Genomic DNA, 27,508 nt, shown 5'->3' on the forward strand with positions numbered 1-27,508 from the left:
AAATCTAAGCAGCATGTTGGAAAATTGAAATAAGCAGTAATACAGTGCATCTCTTAGCCCCTCCTGTTGTTTCATGGTCATCCTGATCCAAGAAACATTCACAATCCTGTATCTCTGGCATTTCTGAACATTTCATTCAGGGTTTAAAAAAATGATATAGAGAACTTTGACTTTTTTCCAGAAAGAAATATGGGTTCTTATACCATAAGTGTCTTACTTAATAAATTAAGAACCATGATATTGTTCAACATGAGAATTCTTGAATTCACATTTATAAGCATGAGAGTGGGCAGGAGGCTGAAGGTATCTAGATTGCTTTCTGATACAAGGAATTAGGTATACAGCAAACTAATGTTTATTTCTTAGAATGTGCTCCCCCTACCCCCTCATAAAAAAGTGAATTCTGATTCCAAAGATGATGGTTGTGTCAGACTTCTGCAGATAGGCTCAACACAAGAATAAGGTGCAGAAGGCCTTCTCATGTTACGTTCTTATTAGAACTATATCTAATAACCTCATGTATATGTTAAATCAGCCCATGTCCCCAGTGTGGATATAATCGCCTAGATATAATCTAATAATTTAAGGAAATATAATTTCTTTTACTGGGTATTCATTATATCCATCTGTAAAAAAGGAAAGGGTATGGGGCACCTGGGTGGTGCAGTGGGTTAAGTGTCTGACTCTGGATAGCAGGCTCAGGTTGTGATCTCAGGGTCATGAGGTGGAGCCCAAGCAGGGCTCCATGCTCAGCGGGGAGTCCCCTTGTCACTCCCTCTCCCCCTCCTCTTCTGTCCCTCCCCTGCCCTGTGTACTGTGTGATGTTCTTGCTCTCTCAAAGAAATAAATCTTAAAAAAAAAAAAAAAAGAGGAAAGGGTATCCGTCTGTTCTGATTTTCTATAGCTGAGAAGTTACCATTCTGTGTGGTTGGGGGGTGGGGAGAGGGTCAGGGAAAGGGATAGATTTTCTGCCTCAGTAATGCTTTATTGAAAATATCACCATGTGTGTTTATAACCCCAGTTCTTTGATTCTTTGAGTCCTCTCAGCACCTTACCCATATATCTATTATGTCACTGAAGACTCTTGTTTTTGTTTTATTGTGCACACATCTGAATATTCCCACATGACTGCAAACTCCTTGAAACTGGTCCTTGGCTGAATTACCACTTACCATGCATTTCAAAAAGTAAATGGAATTTTGAATACTATCCATGGTTTGAATTATCTAGGTCCTCTCTCCCTTCCATTAGTGTAGATAATAGTTACTTAATGGGCTAAATTCCCCCAAAGTACCTACTTACTCCCTAGGAATTTACACATGAGGAAAATCTAGTAGAGTGCATTCTTTTTCATGGTCTTTGAAAATACAGAATGGGAATAAATATCACAAATTAATACAAAGTGTGGACGAATTCATCTGAACCTTATAAATGTAAATGAACAAAATTGCAGTTCAAAAATACTTACTAGGAGGAGGGTTCTTTTTGCAGGATTCTATCTTTTTGCCACAATACCCTCCCTGGGAAACTCACTCTGTTGCAGAACCAGGTTACTCTAACCATTCTAGTTACGTAGGCATTTTAGACACGACTGTTCTCTTTTAAATGGCCTCTCTCTATAGCCCACAGTTTAAATCTATGATTAATGGCATCTCAGCACCATTTTCAGATTTACACTTAACTCCTTAATTTAGGAACCTGAATGTATAAAATTTCACATGCCTATAAAATTGTACTTGGTATGCTAAAATAAACATGTATTTTTATACTAATCTATTGAAGTTACTTTGCAGCGTTTGAAAATCTTAGTACTTCTGTATCTATAAGCCACTTGAAAGCTAATCACTATTCTGGAATTTGTGTTCTTTGTGGCATCAAGCAGGTAAACAGAAACTCATTCTTTAGAAAAAGGCAAAGAAAGTATTCAGCTCATATGAACCTTTATCTTATGAGTTATATTTTTTGAGTTGTAAGGATCTAAGGTAGAAATATATGCGTTTTTCTAATTCTTTAAAAAACAGCTTTAATGATAGTATAAAACAAATTTTCAGAATTGGGACAACCACATGCTGGTTTGACTCTTGATTAATTGGGTCTAGGACATTTCCTAATATGATTGCGATGTGTTTTTCATATGATGTGGATGAGGTGGGAACCTGAAATTCTCGTGAAGCAAACAGAGCAGGGATGTGCGTCATGGGGAGGCTCTGAAACCACCCTCCTAGGTCCATGTCTGGCCGAGCTGCACTTGTGCCGACGACCCCTTCTGAAGATGTGTTCTCCTTGGCCGCAGCTGAAACAAGCCTTGGGTCTGAGGCTTACATCATAAGTGTGTGTTGTTACTTCAGAATCTTAGATTGAGATGCTCATACTGGTATGAGGTGTGGGAAAACAAGTAGTTTCTTTCCTTCTAATAAGTCTTTCACTGAACTTCTGTGATTGGATGAAGATGTGCTTCTCTTTTTGAGTCTTGTTCTAACATCTGAAGGTTTTACTCTCTCTCTCTTGTAACTGGCACAGAAGGACTGGAATGATCTGAGAGCTTTATGGACAGTTTCATGTCAGCCTCTCAGTTCATAGTTTTCACATGTCCATTTGCAAGAAAGATGGTTGGGTAGCAATATACTCCTTTCATAGCAATGTGTATGTGTATCACTTTAAAGTGATATGTGTATCACTTTAAAGTTCGAGAAACCAAGATTTTCGATATTTAAAAAAAAAAAAAAAGCTTTCTTTAGTGGGGTTGTGGTAATGGGAAACCGAAGTGGTCCTTGGAAAACTTACATAGAAAGATGATCCCCAGGTCTACATCTCGGGATCCATACTTCTCGACAATTCCATCTTGTTTTCTCTACAACAGCCCTGTGAATTACGTACCGTCGTGTGCCTTTTATACATAAAGAGCCTAAGCCTCAGAGGTTACATAACGATTACATAGGCATCTCAGTGTGGGACTGAAGCAAGGTCCTTTGACTCAAAATAATGAGTTTTCTTTATTTCGGACTGCCATCTGGAATGACAAACTAATACTCCAACTGAGCACCCATTCAGATATTTCACTCTCACTTTAAATTTATGTAACTAAATGGTTGTTTATCACCAAATCTTCCCCTTGCCTGTTCTCCTCTCCAACATTCCTTTCTGTCAAGGTGACTAAGTAGTCCGTTTCCAGTGACCAATGTTCCTTCTATTGTTTAGTCCTTCAGCCCACAGATCTTGACATTTGTCAATGTCTCTCTAATTGGATTTTTAAATTTTACTTAATTTTTCCCTATCATCCTCATCAATATGACCTCTACCCTCATCACCTTTACCTCTGCTATGACTTCTATCTCTACTGTGATACTTGCCACTGTCACCGTCACCACCACCACCTCCATCACTTCACTTCCACTTTGTTTTAAATCAAGCTCTAAACACATCTGTCATCTTTTTCCTGCAGCAGTCTGAGGAAGGATCTCATCAGTCATAGTCTCTCCAAAGTCCAGTGTAGACTGTATATTAATGCCAGGCTAATCTTTGGAAAGGTCCAGACCCATTTTTCCTGACTTTTAAGAAGCTCTGTACTTTGTCTCTGCCCCAGCTATCTAAAACTTCTTCTTCTACTTTACTGTCTGCTCAACCTTCAGGATATATTTTGAATCTGACCTCACCTCCCTACTTAAAGGCCCCTCACTCCACTACAGGCAGAGAGCCCAACCCTCTTGATTTGGAAGAGACTATTGGTTTTAGCCCTAAAAGTCCTGTATACCCCGAGAAGCCTCAGACCCAGGTAAACTGTAATGATTCATAACCTTAAACCTGGGTTCTCATTTCTGGCTTAGACCTCAATAGTAGCCTCCTAATAGCCTTTCTGCTTCCAGTCTTTCTCCTTTCTAGATTCTTTCTCACCCACTGGGAGAGAGATCCTTTTAAAATGGAAATCTGATCATGAGTTAGTCTTACTCAGAGCCCTTCCATGTCTTCCCATTTGACTTAGAATAATCTGTATTCCTTAAACAAAAAGATCTATGTGGTATGACCCCCACCTCATATTGTGCTCCTGATCTTCTTCTCAAGACATGCCAGGCACACCTCTACCTCAGGACCTTTGTTTTTGGTGTTCCTTCTGTCTGCGATATTCTTCCCCCAGATACCATCATGGATTGTCCCATTAGTTTGTATAGCTTTCTGCTTACATGTCACTTCTTTAGAGTTTTTATATGGCCATCGTATCTAAAGTCCTATCTGCTTCTAAACATACACACCACCTTTCCCTTTGCCCTGCTTCTTTTTCATCCGAGCACACGTTACTTAAAGTTCTATGATGTTTGTGTAGGTTTTCCCCACTAGAATATCAGGCCTACAAGAGAAGAGAAGTGGTTTTTTTTTTTTTTTCCCTGATTGTTATGTTCTAAGTTCTAGAATGGTGGCTGGCACAGAGTCAAGGTCCATATATGCCTGTTGAATGAATAAATGTAGCTTGCCTTCTGTCAAATACAGTGAGGTCGGTCCCCACGTCATCCTCTATCGCTACAGGTGAAGTTCTCTCCAGGGAAGCAGACACAGAGATTTGCAAGTGGGAAGTTTATTGTGTTGTGTCCTTTGGATCAAAACTTGTGGGCGAGTGCAGGAAGCAGAACTGCACAGGTGGAAAAGTTGGGCTGTGATGTAGTTCTATCAGAGGTCTCAGCCAATCCTATGGGGAGCTCTGGAGCTAGGATAGCTCTTCAGATTAAGTTCTGAATTCTTAAAAGGGGTGAAATTTTTATGCTTCTGAATCCACCAGTCATTGGATGTGGGCTGTCTCCCACTTCTTGGGCTAGGGCTCTCTTCTCCTGAGGGTGATGTTGAGAAGAAGGAACCCAGTTATGGGCCACCAGCCATCAACACTCTAGGCAGCCAGTGGAATAAATACTTTGTTCATAAAGATGGTGCAAGATTGGTGTGTGGGGGGCACAGTTCACCAAAGTGATTACTGCATTTCTGAGTTCTGTTCCTTTTCACCGCCAAATTTTTGCATATTCAGGAAATCCATCTGCAATTTCTTTAGTCCTTTCTGCCTAACAAAATTATTCCGATCTTTAAGCCTTAGTCCAAGTTTGTATCTTTAACAAAGTATTCCCTTACTATGCTAGCCCCTGTAGGTTTCTGCTAGCAGTTGCTTTATAGCCAGCAGCATTGTGCCTAAAGTGGGTTTTTTTTCCTATTTATTTCATATATGAGTTTCCCTCATCCTAAACTCCAGAGAAGCAGGGATTGTACTTCATAAGCTCTTATTATGTGCCTTCTTAAGTTGTATAAATAACCGTTGTTTTGAAATGAGCACCTCACCAACAGTTTGTTTGTAAACAGCATGGACCCTAGTGCTTTATCAACATCATATACAGTTTAATCAACGAGTAATCTAATGAATTTATTTGGAGCTCCTTCTTTGTACCTTATGCCATAGACATTGCCATGTTAGCCCTTTCATAAAACTAGAAGTGAAAACATTTCTGGAAATGTAGTTTTTATCAGATAATTTCAAAACCCTATAGAGTTGCAGCCAACAGATGAGTGCTTTTGCTCATGTGATTATCTCACGAAGGGGCCTTATTACTATTAGGAATTTCAGCTTTATGTATAATTTATTTTAGTCAATTGCCTTGATCACTAGGTGGAAACTGCCAGTTAGTGTGAGAAAGTTCCAACTGGGAGATTCAGAGAAATTAACCTGCTCTTTTAGAATATGGAGCTGACAATCAGAAAGAACCTTTGTTCTGAGCAGCTTGATAATTCTGTTATTTTTTTTAAAGCAGCCACTGAATAGAGTAGACACAAATTAATGATTTAATAGACAACTACAGCAATGCCTTTCCTTTTTGAAAAGCATTATATATAGATATTAGAACAGAGGTCATTGCCAACACATAAATAAAAAGCTTGATTTAAAATGAATATTTATTTGATGGCTTCTACAGCACCATCAATCATTTTACGTCTGAAAAGAGGGGCTCATTTTAGTGACCTTTGCAAATGGAGCTAAGTTCACGAGCTTGTTGGAAATGCTGTACTCTTGAATGAGTTTTAAAAGGTACCTGAATTGACTTAATGCTGTGACATTTTACAAGGACATATTCTATTTATGTTAATCTTAAGATTTTTCTATGTGTCAAATTGGTGAGTTTCTCCGAGTACAGGGTTTTTCTCTGAGGTTGGAAGTCTATTTAGAGGTGACAAATAAAAAATGGCAGTCCAAAAATCTCAAAATGAAAATTCGGATTATTTGCATATTCTTCATTTATAAAAATACGAGGACATTCTCCAGTTATAAAAAGGATAATGTCAAGTTTCTCATCTTAATAAGAATAGCTTTAAATATATTCTTTGGGTGGTAGTAGCTTTCAAATTCATTTTATTCCCATAACTGTACTCATACCACTAACCTATCTGCCAAATCAGTATTTACATCTAATGGTCCAGATGGTCACAGTATTAAATGTTGCTGTGGATATACTGAGGCTAAAAAGACCAAATCTGGCTTTGTGTACAAATATGCAGTGAATTGCTCAGGTGAATGAGACAGTGTATTTTGTCTTTGAATACTTTATGAGGATACTATATAAATTAACTCTGGATTCATTTAATTATTTCATTTCTTACTTAAAAAAATAGGTTCTACCAAAGACTCTTCTAGTCCAATTTCCATGGATACTTAAATGAATAAGGGGACTTTATGAAGTTCTGAATGTAGTGGAGTGACAGATTTATATGGAGAATAATAATAATAATACATTGCAACTGTACCACAGAGGTGGCACCAATGCTATGGGAGCAAAGAGAAGGCTGGAACTTCCTAGGGTCTAGTAACAGAACTGAAGAGGGGAGGACTTTACTTGGAAATTTTTACATCTGATAATCATCATCCATTTCTCTGACCACCCCAAATGCACATTCTTTGCAAAACTTAGGTACTTGCCATGCAAATGTAGTGTTAAAACAGGTGGTCTAGCTCTCCCCTTTCAGTCAAAGCTGTTATGGGGGCGGGCAGTGATAAATAAATGTCCTGGGGTAGCCAGTGCCTAAGCTGATATATGAAGGTCAACCGAAAGAGTCAGCGTGAACCGTGTAGAGGAGAGGGCAAAAAATATTCTTGACTTTGCACCTGCAAAGTCTTGATACCACTTAAACCAAGTCACTCTGCTACAAGTGTAAAATTCATATAATTAAATATAGATACCTGCTTTATGATTTAGATCTTCAAAATTTTCTCTTAATACATTTATTGTCAATAGGAGATACACTTGTAGTCCTTTTAGAAATAATAGAAACATATATATTCTGACATGATCAAAATAAGAATGATGAAAGTAGAAAGTCAAAATGCTTGTTAAAAAGAAGTACAGAATGGTGAAAAGATCAGTAGACTGAGATGTGGGTATTTACTATTTGCTCATTCAACAGATATTTATTGGACATCTCCTATACAGACACTGGGACACAATAAAGCACACAAAAATCAATGGGCAAAATAACATAGTAGATACAAGGCAAAGTGATTCTAAGAGTGCCTGGCACATGTAATACCAAGCACTCACATACTGCATTTTCACAAAAATCCTATTTCAACGGACTTCTTCTCTAGATAGTGCCACATCCCTCTGCTCCTTTTCAGAGCCAAACTTCTTGAGTGAATTGGTGGCCATCACTGTCCCTATTTATTCAGGTTTCACTGATTTTGCCTCCATTTTATTGAAATAGCTGCTGCTAACAGCTGTTTCAGATGGCATCCATCTTGGTAAACCATAAATATTTTTTCAACCTGAAGTCTCAGCAGAAATTTGTTGACATCCCTCTCTTTTGGGGTTCTGTAATACAATGCTTTCTTGATTTGTTTATCTGGCTCTCTGGCCACTCATCCTTGGTCTTGGTCTTTCTCAAGCTTTAGTCCTAAGCCACATCTTTTCTTCATAATCTAATAGAGGCTTGCCCTGGAGATCCTTGCGAGTTTGCTCACAGACTACCACAATAAAGCAAATACCACAATAAAGTGAATCAAGTGGACTTTTTGGTTTCTGGTGCATAAAGAAGTTTATTTTATTTTATTTTATTTTATTTTTTTATTTATGATAGTCACAGAGAGAGAGAGAGAGAGAGGCAGAGACACAGGCAGAGGGAGAAGCAGGCTCCATGCACTGGGAGCCCGATGTGGGATTCGATCCCAGGTCTCCAGGATCGCGCCCTGGGCCAAAGGCAGGCGCCAAACCACTGCGCCACCCAGGGATCCCCTCGTAAAGAAGTTTATACCGTACAGCAGTCTATTAAGTGTACAGTAGCATTATGTCTAAAAAATGTAGATACCTTAATTCTCTGTTACCAAAAAATGCTAACCATTACCTGAGTGTTCAACATATTGTACTCACTGATCACAGATCACCATAACAAATATAATGGAAAAGTTTGACGTATTGCAAGGATTACCAAAATGTGACTGGGACACAAAGTGAGCAAATGCTGTTGGAAAAATGGCACTGATAGACTTGCTTCACAAACCTTCAATTTGTAAAAAGCTCAGTAAAGTGCAATAAAACAAATATGCATGCATTATCCCTGTCTGTAGCTTTAATAACAAAGTAGATGTGATTGCCATGTGCCAAGTTGTATCTTCACTTTAGATATTTTGTCTGAGTTCCAAACTCATATCCAACTGTCTACTTGTCATTTCCACATTAAGAGTATTTCACACACATCTTTGATCCAAATTCCAAAAACTGAATTCATGATCTTTTTCACAAACCTGGTTCACTCTGTTTCAGTAATTGCTACCAGCCTCCAGCTACTTGCTCAAGCCAGAAAACTGGGCATTACTTTTGACCACTAACTACTTTAGAGTTCAGATTTTATCTATTGGAAGTCTCTCAAGTGGGTTCACTTGTTTTCATCCTTACCCACTAAATCTCATATTCCAACATTAGAATATTCACCACTCAAATCCAATAATTGGTCACCTAGATTATTCCAGTTGTTTTAGCTGGTCTCCTTAAAATTTACTTCTGAAATACAGTGGGCAGAACCACCTTTTAAATAACAAATCTCAAGGGCAGCCCCGGTGGCGCAGCGGTTTAGCGCCGCCTGCAGCCCGGGGTGTGATCCTGGAGACCCAGGATCGAGTCCCACATCGGGTTTCCTGCATGGAGCCTGCTTCTCCCTCTGCCTGTGTCTCTGCCTCTCTCTTTGCTCTCTCTGAATGAATAAATGAATAAATAAAAAATAAATAAATAACAAATCTCAAAATCATCTTGTCTATCTAGGAATAAAGACCCCACATCTTTACCATCAGTAATAATATTCTTCAAGATTTGGCTCCTACTTACTCCTCCGCCTTCTCTCATGGCACTTGGCCCTGCTCTGTGCTCTAGCCACATCAGTCATCTTCATAGGATCAAATATGTCATGTTAACTGCATACTCAGAACCATCTCATAAACTGTTCCTTTTGCTTGGCACATTCTGTCCTCTCTCTCTTTTTTTAAAAAAATATTTTAAAAATGTATTCATGAGAGACACAGAGAGAGGCAGAGATATAGGTGGAGAGAGAAGCAGGGAGCCTGATGTGGGACTTGATCCCAGGACCCCGGGATCACAACTTGATTCCACAACCTCGTGATCATGACTTGAGCCAAAGGCAGATGCTCAACCACTGAGCCCCCCAGGTGTCCCGACATTCTGTTCTCTTTTTGTTCACCCTTTGCTTGATTAACTTATACTCGTCTTTCAGACAGCACTTCAGTGTTTATTTAGAGAAGCCTTCCCTGACTTATCAGATTACAAAAGGCCCTTTTTATATATTCTTTAGTAGCCCTCCATACTCTTCTTTGAAATATTGATTATATAATCATGTATTATAATCACGTACGATACCTGCAATCATGAACAGCAATCATGTATTTGTGTGATTATTGCATTGCATCTCACTCCCATAAATTTGATCATTTTTGCAAAGTGTCCTTTTATCTGTATGCATAGTGCTTAGCCCATAGTACATATTTATTGAGCCAAAGAATGAATAATGTTTACCGAATTCTTTACTCTGTCAGAGACTACTAGCTGTTTGTCAGAATTTACAAGTAGGATTAGTAATCCATTTCACTTTCTGTGGTTTGCAGAAAATGAGAAACACTTAATCTTACACTTAATTCAGTTTACCAAACACTTATATTTTCAATATGTCAGTCATGGTGCAATGTACTGGGGAAAAAAGGCTGACTAAAGCTTGCTCTTGCCCTTAAGAGACTTATCCTTTGCTAGGGAGAATAGACATAAAATAGAAGTTCAACATAAAATGGTAAGTGCCATTATAGAAACATATCTTAGGAAGAACCACTTTAGAGAAGGTAGAGGAATTTGTTTTGGTTAATTTCATATGTGAATTTTGAGTTGGAGGGTAGGGGAATGTGAAAAGAATATAGAATATGATGCCTAAAATATCACCATTCATACCCTTTTGGTAAGCTCTAGATTGCTAGGAGTCCTTTAAAATGATATGAAATACTGTTTTGCCCCCTAGTGGATGATATGACAATCCATCACAATATTACATTTTAGTTGATAGTTTCTTGGAATATGGAAGATTTAACTGAGTGGAAATGAGCAACAATGAAGGTGATTCTGGTTATGTCTATAACCTGAGTATAGACATACTCATACTCATATATGAGTATGAGGACATGTGAAGAAAGGAAATAATGGAAGACAGTTTAGAAGGTATCCAAAGACAAACGTTTACCAAGTTACCTTGCCCCATTAATGTTCTTCCTATATTAACTACATGTCCTTGATTTCCTGGGACAGGCCTAATTTTCAATATTCCATTTTCTTGTCCACATGTGACTTTGAGGCTCTGTGGTAAAGTGGATCCTGAACACTGGTTCCCATAATTCAAATAACTAATTTAATCTTCTATAGTGAAATGTAGATACCAAGTAATTTTGAAGTATGGGCAACATATTTCTAAATAAAAATGCAGATTTGACCTCTGCACTTAAAAGGAAGCATTGCTAGGAAATATTATGTGGAAGGTGGGCCATTGATCCTGGAGCATTCATTAAAAACAACAACAACAACAATGCCAGATAATCCTTGGAAGGGATTGTTGGGCACTTTTCACCCTGACAAGTGTTCTCTCTTTACAGCAGAGATGTGCACTTGAATGATTTCTACATAGTCTTCTACTGATAGAGCAGCATTAAATTTTTACCAATCACGGCAACAGCAAAGGCTTTGTATCCTGACCTTCTGTTGCTCGTAGTTATGTTTACTTGTGCACCCCAACTAACTTGAAAGGATACTATGGGGTAATGGAGTGTTGACAGAGAAAATTCAGTAGCCAAGGTGCTGTTTTTAATCCAAAGAATACTTTTCCCTTTTTAGTTCCAGGATGCTGGTGACCAAGGGGGAAATCTGGAGGAAATGGCAGTGCCACACAATTAGGAAGCCTCATTGGCACGGTAAGTTTTTCCTTCTCCTCCTCACGGAGGGCTGGGTAAAAAAAAATGAGATGGAATGCTGAGCAGACCCAAGCTGTGCTGCTCACCAGCTCTAGAGGACGCTCTAAGCAAATTCTTCCCTTCGTGTTGAACTATATAAGTAGCACTTGCTGTATCTTCCTGTGAGGATTACATAAGATCTACATGTGAGCCTGAGGTGGGGGGACACAAAATCCAGGAGAGAACTGAAAGGAAGGTGATAAAAAGAGTGTGGTATAGATAGGAGAGTCACACAGAAGCTGGTGAAGAGAGAAAAGCTACTTAATAGCAAGGTTAGGGAGCAGCTTCTCCACTCTGGCTTCATTCAGCTGGCCAATGAGTCTGTCCATAGCAAATGGGAGCCTTGGAGAAAAGAGAAGGTGGAGAAGAAAAGCTGATGAATTGGGGTTGGGGAGGCAAGGCAGTGGGAAAAAATAGAGAAAGGAATAGAAGGGAGAGAAAAAATTGGAGGATGAGAGTAAGGAAAAAAAAGTTTATCTATTTCATCTTCTATTAGAAAGAGGGCAGAAGGAAGGAGATGATAAGGAAAATCAAACAGCTTGGGAATAGTAAGAAAAGCAGTGGGAGGATTTTGAAAGTTTTTTATGTCAACTCAACTCATAAGAGATGAGACCTGCTGCCTGGTGAGGGACTGTGGGGGTGGGACCTTAATTATTAGTTCAACTGGGAAGAACCCAGGAGACGTATTTGCAGTAATTCAGGTCCACAGACATAAAGAATTTGATTGAATCTCAGATGACAGGATATATTTTGTAGACTGTGTCAGAAGGAAAAGCACAAAGCACTGTGGTGATTTCCCTGAACCAAGCTAAATCTAGACTGTTGGTTCTCTCGCAGATTGAAGTAGGAGATACAGGTTAGAGCAGTCTCATTGGAAAAAGATTCTATGATATGTTGGAGTTCCATTAATGGCAGCAGAGAGATTTGACATTAGAATAGGGAAATAGAAAAGTGTGAAATAGGAAGCCATTGAGAAGAACATGGGCATTCTAGCTTCTAGTTGCTTTTAATCCAGAACAGAGATGCATTCTGGTGGTGGCTGGAACAGCCTGAGATGCCCTTTACATGTATGCCAACAAATCGTATGAGGAAAAAATACCTGAGGATAAAAAGTTGTAAATAAAAATAAGGTAGCATGGGGAGTTTAGCAAGAAGGGAAAGTATGTGTTTTGGGGTAGATGGCCCCTAAAAGTTGCTGTTTGGGTACCTTTTGGTAAGATGTAGGAAATTATTTTTGACCGAAAGGAAAATATTATCAATGTTTACAATAAAGAGAGGGAAGTTAACACTCCAGAAGAGATTGGTTGGGGAAGAGGAGGTTGATACTCATTAATGGGGGGAAGACTACCACCCAGAGTGGGGGAATGGATTCTTGGAAAGGGAAAACATGGGTGTGAATATGTAGCGGGAAAGACAAAAGCTAAAAAAGACCAGCTTTGTGAATGGGCCTGGCTCTCCCAGTCTTCATGAGCAAGGAGAACTAAGGTGGCAGAAATGTAAGCATCCGGGTGAAACACAGCCAGCTTTTAGATAGACTCTTGGAAATGTTGGTCTCATTTTGAAAAGATGTTTAAAAGTACAAACAGCATTTATGCCGATGATGCCTGAGTAGGCAGCCAAGTCCATGGACATAAAAAGGAAAATTATAAAAGTATTGTACAAAGCAGTGTCAAGGGAGATACACACTATGGAGCAGAGACATTACTACCTGAAAGCGATTTCATTTGGGTTTGCACGAAACAGGACAAGAGCTCTACTTGCATGCTCTTGATTGCCCCGTGTTCTACTGTGCCTTCAATCTTTGGACATGCTCTTGCTTTGCCTGGTATAACCTTCCTCCCTTTGTTTTTCTACTGGATTCCTACTTATTTCTCAACTGTTACCTCTTTGAGTCTCTACTATACTCTGAGTCTGGCCCTTCTTCCCTCTTTGTGCTTCCACCACACCTTTCCAAACTCTCAGTGTAGCACTTGTAGTACTATTCTCTACATATCTGTTTACCTGTCTGCCTCTTTCATTAAAGAAGCCCTGTGTTTTAATCAGTTTTGACTAACAGTGTGTCTGCCGTATGGCTAAACGTCAGTATAAAGGGTCAGATCAAGAGAGATTGTGTCTTACTGTAGGAAGGGCAGAGGACAGAGAAAGATGACAATTCTTCATTTGTGTGTTATGGTAGGAAAAGTTTGCAATTAGTTGGTCAAGACTGAGAGGGAAAAATGAAAGGCTATGTTATATGCACTAGTGATGGAGAAAAACTAGGTCTAGCACATAGCACATTTTTTTTAGAGTTAAAATATCATTTAGATTTCTTATGAAAAGCAAAAAAATGGAAGTAGTGTTTTGGGAGAAGGCTTTCTGGGAGAAGGTATGCCAAAAGCAATGGATAAAGATCATTGGGAAAATAACTTGACAGAGTAAAAATGTAGAAAAGGCAAACAGATAACACAATTTGGGAGGAGTCAGTAGGCTTTAAAAATGATAACATGAGTAACACTGGGAATTTCTCTAGTTTGATGGTAGGAGAGAAATTGTAACCAGATTAATATAATAACTACCTTTGATGATAAATGCTAAGAATAAAATGAGATCAAAGATATAAAAGAGCTTTGAAATAGTAATCTGTAAATGAAAGGTATTAACATTATTTTTCTTGCTAACTTGATAACAGAATAAAATTTAAAAATAATTCCTCTACTTCTTTGCTTCATTATTACCTTTTTTTAGATATCAAGTAGCTGGATCTTGTAAAGATGCAAAAGAACCCTCTGTTACTTGATGACTTAATAGCTGAGGTGGAATATTTGAATTTCTGAGTTGGTATAAAAGTCAATTAAGACTATGGCCACTTTAGTTATTTCCAGGGGAATAATAACCCTCTATAGATGGAATGCTATGGGAATTGTAAGGAATTCCTTACCTGAAATAAAGTTTTTGTGCTATAGGCCTGTTGTACCAACTTGGTAGTTTCATAGAGTCACTGTGAAAACCATCTCATCAGATTGTGGGCAATAGAAACAGTCTTTCTCATGCAGAGTCCCTTCAGTTTTTGGATATACCTGAGATTCTATGGAGCCATGTACATAGACGTACAGACTAGAAATTGGAACTTCTTCATCTTGACTATGTGTAACCGACTCGAAGCAACGTTAGTTTACCTCCTTTAGAAAATAGGTTAAAGTGAGCAAGTCAGAGGTGAGAAGTGAACACTCCTGACATCTCCACTGATCTCGCAGTTTCTTAGTGAAGCTGTCTCATCTGCATATTACTTTTTTTTCAGTTTTTGACTTCTGTCTCTTCGGTGGTGATCTTCTGTTCTCATTCATTTCTGCTTAAAGGTTATGCAGGTAATTAGTGTATTTCTCCTGTAGGCCATAAATGCATTGCATGTTGTGGCAGTTACAGAGGAAGTCAAGATCCTCTCTAAGTATATTTGGAATCTCGTTTGCCAAGATTTCACAAATTGTTCATTTTGCAGAAACAATTTAGTTACCGTGTGGTTTGCCTAGGGGAAAGTTCACTGGTGTTCATTGTTAAGAAAATCAGAACAACATTAGAGAATTCAGTGGTCCCTTGAATGTCACTAAATCACATAATGCAAAAATACAGTTAATCTGCAGGTGAGTATGATATGAATTTGAACGGCAGCCACTCTCTTCAGACAAAGAAAGCACACAGGTACATCTATTTGCTTCATTTTGCATGTATTCAGGCTGAGCGTTGGAGTGACCCTGCTGAGATGTCAGGGTGTTTTTAGTAATGTAAAATACATCGCAGATTTTTGCGAGCAATGATTACTAAAAGAGTTTTTTAAGACCTGTGTTATGCAATTGGTAACTCAAGGCATTTTAAACTATGATGATTTTCTTCCTTATTTGCAATGGCTTTCTGGCTTTCATCTTTTTGATCAGGATATTTTTATGAAAGAAATTTTCTTAAGTTTCTAGGAGATGTAAATGAGAAAACTGACCCATACATTTCTCGTCAATATCACCAGATGGCTTTTATCATTTTATTAGGATTTTGTTTTTATCTGTGGTTTTTATCTATTATGTGATATCCTACTATGGAAATCAATACTAATTTTTTTGAAACACTTTTTCAACTGTGAAATCACATAAAAGCATGTTTACCAACATTGTACCCTAAAATAGTTTGTAGATTCCACAAAACCTACTTCAGAAAAGTAGTGACCATTGTTCAGTACATTCTGCAAAGGGATAAATTAAGAGCCTGAGGTAATTTTATTTCCATTGCTTTGAAATGAAAATTAATTCTTGGCAAATAAATGAAAAAAACTTAAATCACACAAGTTTCAGAAGACTGCCCCAAATCTTTCAACTAGGAGAAAGAATATGTGAAATCTAAGGGAGAGCATTTTGAATTTGAAACTGAAAAGAATTGTATAAAACCGTGTTATCTGAAATAACAAGTGTTAATGAGAATGTGGAGAAAAAGGAACCCTTGTACGCTGTTGGTGGGAATGCAAATTCGTGCAAGCCATTGTGGAAAACAATAAACAACATCAACAAAAATAGAATTACCATATGATCTAGTAATTCTACTACTGAGTATTTACTGAAAAAAATGAAAACACTAATTCAAAAAGATATGTGCACCCCTATGTTTATTGCAGCATTGTTTACAATAGACAAGGCACAGAAGCAAGCCAAATGCCCATCCATAGATGAATGGATTAAAGATGTGTGGGGTGTGTGTGTGTGATAGAACGTTACTCAGCCATAAAAAAGAATGGCATCTTGCCATTTGCAACATGGATGGACCTAGAGGGCATGATATTATGTGAAACGTCAATCAGAAAAAGACAAATACCATATGATTTCATTCATATGTGGAATTTAAGAAATAAAACAAATGAATGAAGACAAAAATACTCAAATACGGAGAACAAATTAGTGGTTGCCAGTGGGAAAGTGGGTAGGGGGATGAATAAAATAGGTAAAGGGGATTAAGAGTACCCTTATTGTGATGAGCACTGAGAAATGTATGGAGTTGTTGAATCATTATGTTGAATGATTACAGTTAATATAACATTGTATATTAATTATACTTAAGTAAAGAAATTGTGTTATCTGTAAGAAACCTTTAGATAGTATGAATCTTTGAATATTTGAAAGCATTTGGATGGAGAAGATGAACCGTAGATACATATGACCACTTTTTGAGAAGTTACAATAGAAGAATCTTTAAGCTTATGGGGAAAATCACAAAAAAAGTTAGAGAATGTATAATATTATAGAACAGTTAATTCAAAATTTATCTAGAATGAATTAAAGGTAAAGAAATGAATCAGTGATGTTACTTACAGGTGAGAATGGTACAGAGTTAGGTGGGAAAACTTTCTGAAGGGAGATGTTTCTATTGTAAATTATGAATACACCAAGTGTCTGTCCATCAACTGATCAATGGGTAAAGATGTGTGATTTATATACAATGGAATATTATTCACCGAAAAAAAACTTGCTATTTTTAACAACATGGATTGTACCTAGAGTATGTAATGCTAAGCCAAATAACTCAGTAAAAGACAAATACCATGTAATTTCATTCATGTGGAATTTAAGAAACAAAACAAATGGACAATGAGGGAGAAAAAGAGAGGGAGACAAACCAAGAAACAGATGATAGAGAACAAACTGGTGGTTACCAGAGGGGAAGAAGAGTGGAGGTATCTGAAACAGGTGATGGGGATTAAGGAGTGCACCTGTCCTGACGAGCACTGGGTGATGTGTGGAAGTGTTGAACTCTGTATTGTGCACCTGAACTAATGTAACATTGTATGGTAATAAACTGGGATTAAAATAAAAACAAAGAGCCAAAAAAAAAAAAAAAAAGCTCCTCAATTGTGTGTGAAGGTAAAGTTTAAAATTGAACAGCTCACAGAAATAAGTTGGGGCAGTTTTTCCTAGGGTCTTTGAAAAAGTTTCCTATTCTTAAAAAAAAGTATATCAAGAAAGGAAAATGGACTGGAGCCTAAATCTGTATTCCTAAAAGATGTTAGGTTCTCAAAAATTATTTTGGAAACGGTAACTGCGATAGTTAAGACTGCAGTTAAACTACTGAGTTCAAACCAGGGCTTCTCACTAGTTGTATGATCTGGGAATATTCTGAACTTTTGTGGGACTTTGTATCCTCACCAGTAAAGTGGGATTTAAAGACCCTAAATCAAAGGAGTAGGATTAAAGACTTAATATATGCGCAGTACATATAGTACAATAGAATCTGACACTTAGTTCTCAATAAATGTTGTTTTTGATTATAAGCCCTCACTGATGGATTTCAGATCTTCCCATGCCATGAAATACAGGTCATCATTCTCTCTGGTGAATGAACAAATTGAGGCTCCGTCATGTGAAGTAACTTTTTAACATGGGTTTTAGAAGCCAGAACACAGGTCTTTTAAGTACCAGAGTCCATGTTCGTTCTTCTATGTGGCAAAACTTGTGAAATTTTAATTTTCCTTTTATAGTGGATCATTATTCAATAGTATTAAACTCTATGCCAGTAAGCTACTGTTAGCATAAGATGCTGAACTGGAAAAAAAAAAAACATGGCAGGATTTCCCTGGTGTAAGTGTTCACAGCCAGATTCTTTATCTCTAATATTATGCATCGTCTGTTAAGCAATTTGTAATTGCTTTCAAGTCTTACAGAATGCACAAGAATCAGCAGACTACAATTCCGGAATGACCGTCTCAAGGTCTTGCACGGCTATCTGCAGACTCGTTGAGATGAAAGTGTTTCTCAGAGGAGCAGAAGCATGTCCAAACACAAGCTCCCCAATTTCCCTTTACATTATGAGGTTGCCTGAGCTAAATACACTGACTAAAGGAGATGTATCAAACTGCCTTGATTCAGAAGGGATAATAAAACTTATTCTCTGGCCTCTTAGGGATTTAGTGAGGTCAGAGAAGAAAAAAAAGAAAGGATAGGCTTTCTGCAAAAGAGGGGATAAATGCAAAAGGGGATTATTTTAAGAAGTGAATTAGAAAAATATAAAAGCAAGCCACCTTCTCTAACCAAGAGGCAAGTGCTATCTTCTCAGTTCTCCTGTGGCCAAAGGCCAATGGATTGTGTGATTGAAGTACTTACTGTGCTGCATGTAGTAGAGGTTAGAATTAAAGTCTCCTATAGATGGAGATTTGAAACCCTGTTTGCCACTGTCTAGCTAGTGGCCTTCATCTCCTTGAGCTTTCTCTTTCTGACTTTATGAAATGGGGATAACGATAGAACTGATCGCAACTAGTTGTTGAAAGGATTCAGTGAGATGAGATAAACTCAATGAGATGAGGTAAAGTGCTTAGAGCAGTGCTTAGAACATGGTAAATGCATAGTGCCTGCTAGTTATTATTCTTCTCAGTAGCATTTCTATCCATAAACAACTAAGGATTTTTTGAAATGATATTTTATCCATCTTTGCAGGCTCACTGCTTGGCTAGTGCCAGGTGTAGTACCTGGCACATAACAGACGCTCATATTTTTGTTGTATTAATTGATGGACGGATAATGCCTTGTGAATGTTTATATAGACACACCCACCACTCTAGTCAGCTGTCTCACTAGACTGTTCTTGGATACACAGAAGAGCACATGGACAATCAGGAATGGGGCCTGGAAAGATGTCTGTGTGAAGGTGTGGGTATCACCACCCTTGGACCCATCCTAGGTTCTCCTTCTACAGGGCAGCACAGGATCTTCTCACATAGTCAGTCTATCAAAGTTGAAGTCCACCGAATCCTACCCTTGGGTAAAACATGGGTTGGATTTTGCCTCCCACTTGACTCTTCAGTCGTCCTGAGCTGGGGTCAGCACAGCAGGTGTATTACATCTGGCTGCTTGGCTGGGAAGAGTTAAAATGGAAATCAGAAAGCTCACGGGGAAGCCAGAAGATATGCCAGCCGAAACTGCAAGAGTGAAGGCTATTTTCTCTTCTTCAGAACATTTTTTCCTTTGGAGGTTTTTTTTTTTTTTAAGAGAAAGTATATGGCTTTTGACTTGTGAGCAATTTAGAGAAATACTAGACTCGTGAGGACATAGTAGAAAAAACTAAGTAATGGTAGTTGATAATGGGTATGGTACTATTTTGGAGACATTAAATACTATATGTAAAGCATTTAAATTAAGCAAGTTATTAGTGAGGGGAAAAAGATATGAATATTTTAAATTGAAATGAACTGTTTTAACCAATGTGTCCATAATAGAACTTATGGTTTTCCTCAAAATTAATGCATTTCTTTCTGTAATTAATTTAATTTGTCCTGTTTATTCACTTCAGTCAGCCAAGCTAGAATTAGAATCATTTTCAATGGTTCTCTGTCTCCCACCTGTCTAATTGATAACAAGGTTATGTTGAGTACATTTAAAAAAAATATTTACTTATTTAAGAGAACAAGTGGGGGAAGAGCAGAGGGAGAGGGACAAGCAGACCCCATGCTGAGCGAGGGGGCCCCATTACAGGCCCACAACCTGAGATCATGACCTGAGCCAGAATCAAAAGTCAGCAGCTTACCAAGTGAGCCACCCAGGTGTCCCTGTAAATACATTTCTTAAAACCTTTTACAAATCTGAGTTTTCTTCACTGTCATAGATTTTTGTACACTCTGCAACAACCCCCTAAATGGACGCCAGAGATGCCAGTTAATCTTTGTATTGCCAGCGCTAGCTTTCTAAACTGGCAGCTTTAATATCCTTATGGCAGCCAACCAGAATCAAATGTTAATTCCCACATTCAAGGCCCTAAGATATTACCCTTATTTATTTTTCTGGATCATCCCCCTTCCCCCCCTCCCCGCTTTGTTTTTCTCTTATGTGTACTCGATCCTAGCCTGGTCTAGGCATCTTGTTCTTGAAATGCTCCACATGCTCACCCAGCTTCCTCTGCTTGGAAGTCCTTATTCTCAACTTGAATTCCTAGTCCTCCTTTATAACTCACTTCAGATTCACTTTCACATCATCCCTTTGAAGTTTCTACTTCCAGACAGCAACATCCCTTCCTCAGACACCTATAAACACCTTGCGGGGAGAAACCAGGTCTAATTCATCTGTAGAACACCGGGGTTCAGCAGAGAATGATCTGTAGATGTGTGTTTGCTGAGTTACATCATCAGGTTAATGAAAAAAAAATCTTTCACAAAGGAACCATGTCCTTTGCTTATGTGATTTCATTTGAGATACTTAAAGGTAGAAGGTATAGAGCATATAGTTACTTAGGCAATTCTTGTATTTAATGGGTTGATTGCTGGGAAGAAGCAAGGCAAGGGTCTTTGTGGAGTGTGTCACCTGGCTTTGGAGTCAGATTGACCTGAGTTAAAATACAGATTCTGTAACTTAATAATCATAGGACTTTGGGGGGAGTCCCTTCACTTTTCCTCTATAAAATGATGGTAACGATACTTCCATATTGTGTGGGAAGGCTGCAGATATCAAACAATATATGAACAGCCCAGAGTACAGTGCTCTTAATTTTATTAAAATAGAGAAACTTTTTAGAAGCACATGGGTAGCTCGGTAGCTCAGTTAAGTGTCTGACTCTTGATTTTGGCTCAGGTCATGATCTCAGGGTTGTGAGATCGAGCCCTCACCATGGGGCTGAAGATTTCTCTCCCTTCTTCTCCCTCTGCCCCTCCCCACATGCTCTCTTAAAAAACAAAATAAAACAAAACAAAAGGAACTTGTAAATAAAAGTTTAAAAATCGGGTGGCACATCAAGAGTACTTCTAAACAGGAAAAAAAAGGTGCTAACAGATACATGAAAGAAATGTAGAAGCTTATTACTATAGGATATAGCCTAAATTGTCAAGCTTAGGGTCTGAGGAGCCTTCACACTATCACATCGCTGTGTCCATATAACATCCCATGTAACATATAATAGTTCTGTGTAGTGTACAAATGATTATAGAGCTCCTATAGAGGTAATAATAAGGCCAATTTATTTTATTTTATTTTTTTTAAAATTTTTATTTATTTATGATAGTCACAGAGAGATAGAGAGAGAGGCAGAGACACAGGCAGAGGGAGAAGCAGGCTCCATGCACCCGGAGCCCGACGTGGGATTCGATCCCGGGTCTCCAGGATCGCGCCCTGGGCCAAAGGCAGGCGCCAAACCGCTGCGCCACCCAGGGATCCCAATAAGACCAATTTAATAGGGAAATCTTGATTTTCCTCATAATTTGATTTCTGGTTGCAACAGTTGAGATACTACAGCTCAAATGGAAAAAGACAAGATATTACACACGCCCCTTGCTTTTGCTCATCTGATCCCTGGGTCATTGTAACATGTTTTCTTTCTAGGTTCAGCAGTATCTTTTAACTGTGTACAGAGGGCCTATTTATTGGTGCCATTGGCAGGGTACATGGGGGGAGAATCTGAAGAAGTCTCTGAAATAAACACAACCATTAGGACTTTAAAAAGCCACTTGATGGTCATCCATTTAAAAGCTATTACCAATCAGCTGCCTCTTGCAGGAGAAGAAAAAAAAAAATCTGTGGATTGAAGACACTTGAAATCAGAGATTAGCCAAGAGATGCTCTTTCATTTCCAAATAGAGAGCCAGGATGTCAAACATCTCTAGTTTCTCGAAAGACAGAAATCTCTCTTAGGATTTTATTTTTTTTTAAGGGACAAAATGAACTAAAGCAACACCCCCCCCCCCCCTTGCTGTAATAATATCCTGCACTTCTCTTCCTGTGTCCCCAGATGCGTGCATGCAGCTGGCTGCCCTGCTCTGGTGAGCGTGTCTCATTCTGGCTCTTCCTCAGTTCCTATCTGATCATATTTCGAAATGTCATTCATGTTTATGCAGGCCAGTGCACAAAACAAAATTAATTTAACTCACAACGGCGCATTAATATTATTACTTTTGACACCATGGAAAACTTATTAACTATAGCTTGTCACAGGCCTCTCAGACAGAGTAGCCCAACGTGCAGCATGCAGAGGAAATGTCATATGATGGAAAGGGGTTTGGACTGCCAGACCTTGTAAAAAGTCCAAATAGTTGAGTTCTTAAATGATTATGCTAAAATTAACTCTCTGTGAATGGCAAGAAGAGCCCTGTCCCATTTTGTTGGACTACACTGTTGGGAAATGTTTTTATGGTGCAGGATTTAAGCTTTATGTATTTTTTCCCTTTATCAATAAATATCATCTTTGTGTTTTAAAGAGGTAGCAGGCAATTTAACACAAATAGCTATTGTGTGAGCTATAATTGCCCCAGACTGTAAATGAAGGAAAGAGCAGAGTGAGCTAGTATTCATTGCATACTTCCTGGTTCTTTTTTTTTTTTTTTTTTACTTCCTGGTTCTAAGTGTTCTCACCTTACTGCATCTTATTACAATTGCTTGTGATGAGGGTTTTGTTTTGTTTTAAATTGAGGTATTATTGACATTGTAATGAGGTTTTGTATTCTCTGTCTGATGCATAAGGAAATTAAAAGCATGAGAGGCTAGCTGACTTCTGTTTGCAGGGTTCAGGAGTGGCAGAGGCACTTGCAACCTGAGTACAAAGGCCTTCCTACTCTGGGGGTCTTCAGCAGTCACACTAAATCTGAAGGAAAAGAGGAAACCATAAGCCTTACACGAAGTGGGCAGTATTTCCTCTGCTTTTCATGGAAATGATTTATGGAAATTATTTATCACTCAAACCTGGCATTTACAAAGGGACCTGAACGTGGCATTGAAAAAGTTCTATTTTTTTTTTTTTCAGTATGAAATTAGATGTGTGACGGTATTTTTTTTTTTTTTTCCTCTGTTCAGTACCTGTTGGTCTGTTTTACTACATCCACCAAGGAGATTATATGCTGTTGTTCTTTTTGGCTAGAATACTGCTTTCCCCACCAAGAGGGTGTTCTGTGTCACACTTTGAAACGGTGATTTGGAAAGTGACACAGTCAGTCCTGGGAAGTCTCACTCCCTGAGCTTCTGGTAGGACAGCCGGGAAGTCCAGTCTCCGTAGCTACCAGAAATAGGCTAAAGTCTTCTAGAAACGAGAGAATAGTTGGGCTTCCCTCAGGTCCCACACTCCCCCTGATACTTAAGCGGGATTCAAATGTTAGAGCAGAACGTCCAAAGGCTACTAGGTTTTACTACAACGGAGCCAACCTGCCAGACACCAAAGAGTTTCCTGTGTGGCCGGGAGAGGGGAACACAAATTTGATGGCTACGTATCATAGAGCTTGGCTGGCATTTAAAATGTAAGTGTTTTAAAATCCACACTTCGAGGAAGTCTTAGGTCGATATGATTGTGTGATGGTATCTCGAAGGCGTTGAAAGCCTTTTAACAATAGATTTGCTGCTGCTTTAACCGAAGGTATAAGCCTTCATCTTGTTATTTTGCCCCATTCCTTTGTGCTGCATGGCAAGATTCACCACAAAAACTTCTCTTTGCCGGTCAAGATTTTATTTCAGCCCCAACAGCTTTTGTTAGCCCTTTCCAAATTTCTTGCTGTCTGTGATACAGGACATAAGTGATGCACCGATGGGGTTTGAGCTCTGCAGTACTGCAGAGGTATTCTGGGTCTTATTTTAAAATGTTGATCTGTTTTGACCTTCCTGTTTTCTAATTTCATAAGAGCAAATACTAAATGCTTTCCTGGTATAATTGGTGGGAAATTTTCTGGGGCAAACTAATTTGGAACAAGGAAAAGAAATTCACCAGCTGAACATAAGCTAAAATGGAAACCCATTCAACGTGTCTACACTGCAGTTGGTATCGGGGTATTCGGAGCACAGAGGGGAATGTAGGAGGGATTAGGTGAGTTTATCCCCATTTTCTTACAACTCATGGTAGAGCACTTGAAAACCTGTTCTGAAATAAGAATATACTAGACTAAATTTTGGAAGAGTGGTCATTTGTTATGTCAGGCATCACATATGGGCATTTATATTTATATATGTGTGTCAAAAATGGGGACAAAAATATCTTCAGCATCCTAAGACAATATTCTCACTTTCAGAGATCCCCAAATTATCTCTGTCCTTTGTGCAAATATTAAAAAGACCCACAACTAAGGCATATATATAAATTTTATATTTTGCTTTTTCTGCTTAACATACAAATGTATCTTTCCATATAATTATGTCTATTGGCTATCTACTATCCACTAAGTAGGAGTATACATAACCATTTTCTTACTGTTGAATGCTGAGTGCATGTTGCTATATTGAAATAAGTTAGAGTAGGTTGGCATCCGAGAATATGAACATCTACATAGTTTAAATATGATGGCCAGAGGCTCAGCTTGTTAGTGCTTCTGTTTGCAGGAACTCTTTACAATGTGAAATTTCCTAACTCTGGACAGATTTCTTTTTCTTTTCTTTTCTTGTCTTTTCTTGTCTTTTCTTGTCTTTTCTTGTCTTTTCTTTTCTTTTCTTTCTTTTCTTTTCTTTCTTTCTTTTCTTTTCTTTCTTTTTTTCTTTTCTTTTCTTTTCTTTCTTTTTTTTTTTGCTGCAAGTACTCCTCATTAAACATAAAAAAGAAAAAAAATTTTTTTACCTGGTACCTTTCTTTACAAGGTACCTGCTGGGAAAGTCACCATGACACAACTCCTGTTTTTATTGTATCTGTCTTAACTTTCCACTGAGACTATGCTGCCCATGGGCACTTGCCCAAGAAAGTTAGCGAGGGGCTGATGTATGGACACTCACTTTGCTTAATCAACTCCCCAGATCTATCACTGTGGTCCAGAGCTTTAGGAGTCGGTTTCAGCTATTTTTCATTGTCAAAAATTGATTACTTTGAAAGAGACTAAAAACATAAGTACTGATACTGTTGTTTGTCAAAGTAATTGTAGAGGGTATGTCCTACTGAGATAGGTCTTATGAAAATGCAAGGAGAGATTAGGAGTTTAAAAAAAAAGAGAAAGTCCATGTAAGCCTTGATTTAGATCGATGCCAGAGCTCTGTTTCTTTCATGGCTTTGTTTTTTAAACATCTTTGATGAATCACCAGGCTAGTAGATCCCATGAGAGATCACCTTGTCTATTCCCTTACCTTGAAGCAGGACTACAAACCCATGTCCCAATTCTTATTTTTAAAAAGCCTCCAGAGAGGTAGGCTCTTTTAGAGAGCTGTTTCAACATTCAACACTGTCAGGAGGCTCTTTTTTTGGTTTCCATGCCACATTTGAATGCCTTTCTTTTTATTTTGGACTCCAGTGGCTTGAGAAGGTCATGGTAAGCTGCCTTAAATGGATATTTTAAATGGACATGAAATACTCTGTTCCCTCATTTTGCGAAAGAGAATCTAGTTCTTTTATGAGAGGCCAAATCAGATGGGTGGCTACCGCAGAGGCCAAGCCCTGAGACTTGAGGGAGGACAGAATTTGGTTCAGAAGCATAGAGCGGAGTCCCAGTGGCCTCCAGCACACATGAAAGTGTCAATGCAAATGTGAGGCAATATTAATCATATTCATTGTGACACTCAGAAGAATGGAGATCATGTAAATCTTAAACTCATCATTTGCTTAATGATCTACATTTTGGGGGACAAATGTGAACTAATACAAGTTAAACTATGTGGGGCATGAGATAAAATCCAAACAGACATTGCTTTTTAAGTAAGAAAGTAATCTCAGAGCTTTTAATCAGAAGGATGAAGCATAGAGGATGTCAGTGGCAGTTTCTGTTTGGGGATAGATTAGTCCTTAACTGTCACAGTCTCAGAATTTATTTGAATAATTTAGGTCTTAAACTCTTTGAGAGAGTTGAGCTTAACTTAACATTTACAAAATCTTGGTTTAAGTTCGCCAGAGCTTGCATTGAGGATTTGAACCATTTCCACTGTCAGTTCTGAAGTCCAAGTGCCTACGATTTTATCCAGAAAGGAGGCAGCCTTAAGCCTTTTCTTAGAGAACATTGGCAGGGCTGGGAGAGGCGGTGCGAGATGGCTGGTCAGCACCTGGGCTGGAGACAGACTGCTCCGCACTCTTCCCAGATCTGCTCCCAGCTTCGGCTTCCCACTTCGCGTCCTGGCGCTCTAACTTCACTGGGCAAGGGGCTCTGTGCTCCACAGATCACTCTGTGTCTCAAGCATTACCTTCCTGTAGAAGTTACAATGACGAGCTGATTTTTGCTCCCAGTTATATAAGTTCTAGCCCAAGGCACTGAATTCATTATGTGTAGAACATGAGGATCTGAAAGGAGGTTTGATCCTTGAGATTGTGTACTGGGTTTTGCCATGAGATCATCCCCTGGTGACTTGTACAACACATCCTGGTGTAAGTACTTATCTCAGACTTGAACCAAATGCCCCAAAGAGCAGCTCTGCCTTAAATCAGCCTTGTTAAAAATTTAGCTAGGTCTCAGCTCTTTTCTATCTTCAGGTTTAGCCCTGTTGTATTTGGAGTAATAGTCACTGAGCTAAATAATTTCCTTTCATTTACCATACCAGGAGTGAAGTACAGGAACTCAGACTCACATGGAATTTAAAGAGGCACCTTTCTGATACTGATTACTTCTTCAGGAAAAACCTCAATCCATTTTTAAAAGAGATTTATTTATTTATTTTAGATAGCTCACGAGCGAGAGCAAGAGCAGGCAGCGGGAGGGGCAGAGAGAGAGAGAATCTCCTCCAGCTGAGCACAGAACTCCATGTGGGGCTTCATCTCACCACCTCTTAAGATCATGACCTGAGCCAAAATCAAGAGTCAGATATTCAACTGACTGAGTCACCCAGGTGTCCCTCAGTCCATTTTAAAAAAACAAAACAAAACATAAAAGGCCACCAGAATCATGTGCTGCAGGTCTTAATGAGTTCATTACCAGGGTCCCTTATACATTCCTCTAATCATTCCTAACTTCCAGTGCTAGGAATTTGATATGAAGTCCTTGGTCTAAAAGAACTTCAAAATAGAAGAAATAACAATTAATGTGGACTTTGAAACAAGTCAAACCCATGGACTTTGAATTTCTGGTCATACTTCCTCATTATGTGATTTTGGACAGTTTCTTAGCCTCTGTGAGCCTCTTCTCTTTATTTGCAAACTTGG

At 38.6% G+C, this 27,508-nt stretch overlaps 1 protein-coding gene across 3 annotated transcripts in view; it reads right to left on the minus strand.

Annotated features, from left to right (window-relative positions):
• The window catches only part of SYT1 (synaptotagmin 1), a 533,799-nt gene that overhangs the window by 96,789 nt on the left and 409,502 nt on the right, over positions 1–27,508 (minus strand). The gene's annotated exons all lie outside the window — the stretch shown is intronic.

Source organism: Vulpes lagopus, chromosome 23 (assembly GCF_018345385.1).
Source record: "Vulpes lagopus strain Blue_001 chromosome 23, ASM1834538v1, whole genome shotgun sequence".
Classification (NCBI taxonomy): domain Eukaryota; kingdom Metazoa; phylum Chordata; class Mammalia; order Carnivora; family Canidae; genus Vulpes; species Vulpes lagopus.